We start from the raw sequence: 737 nt of genomic DNA, 5'->3' as shown, positions 1-737 counted from the left end.
TTCAATCTCTGTGTCCATAAATGGAGTTTTACTAGAATAGAGCCCTATTGTCTGTAGCTGGTTTTGAGATACAAATTGGTAGTCATGACTAAGCCAGTATGGCCCACAAAACCTAAGCTATTTACTACCTGGCCCTTTATAGAAAAAGTCTGCCAATCTCTGCTCTATACTCATTGCTCATCACTCTCTATTGTAGCCATCTTGAACTACTTGAAGTCCCTAAGAGGCCACCCTTTTCTCTTTGACCTGCTCCGCCCACCCCTCCATGGGAGCTCTCACAGAACTAACTCCATTTAAGCATTTAACAGTTATTCTGATTGTCCTTTTACTCGTCTGGCAGAAGTGTTCACCACTGAATCCTCAGCACCCAGCACAATCCCTGTCCTTCTTCAGTGCTTGATAAATTTGTGTTGATGAATGAGCAGCATCCTGAAAAGATGAACAAACCTGGGTTCCAATTTTCAAGAACTTAAAAAGGGAAGACAGCAATATAAACAACAAATTAACCTATAAAGAAGAAAAAAAAAAAAGCACTAAAAAGTAGCACATACTCTGCAACATATTCAAGCAGAAATAATTCGACCTGGGAAAAGGTGCCCCTTCTTTATAAGGAAAGAGTGAAGAAATAAAATGGAGTCACTATGGTCAATTTGCTAAATTTTAAAATCAAGTAGGCTGAGGCGTGACAAAGTGGTTCTTATTTTGCTTTAACTAGCCTGAGAACTTAAACTTTTGAA

The sequence above is a fragment of the Pteropus vampyrus genome, unplaced genomic scaffold (genome assembly GCF_000151845.1).
Source record: "Pteropus vampyrus isolate Shadow unplaced genomic scaffold, Pvam_2.0 Scaffold82, whole genome shotgun sequence".
NCBI lineage: Eukaryota > Metazoa > Chordata > Mammalia > Chiroptera > Pteropodidae > Pteropus > Pteropus vampyrus.
Note: the sequence above shows the minus strand (reverse complement) of the source record.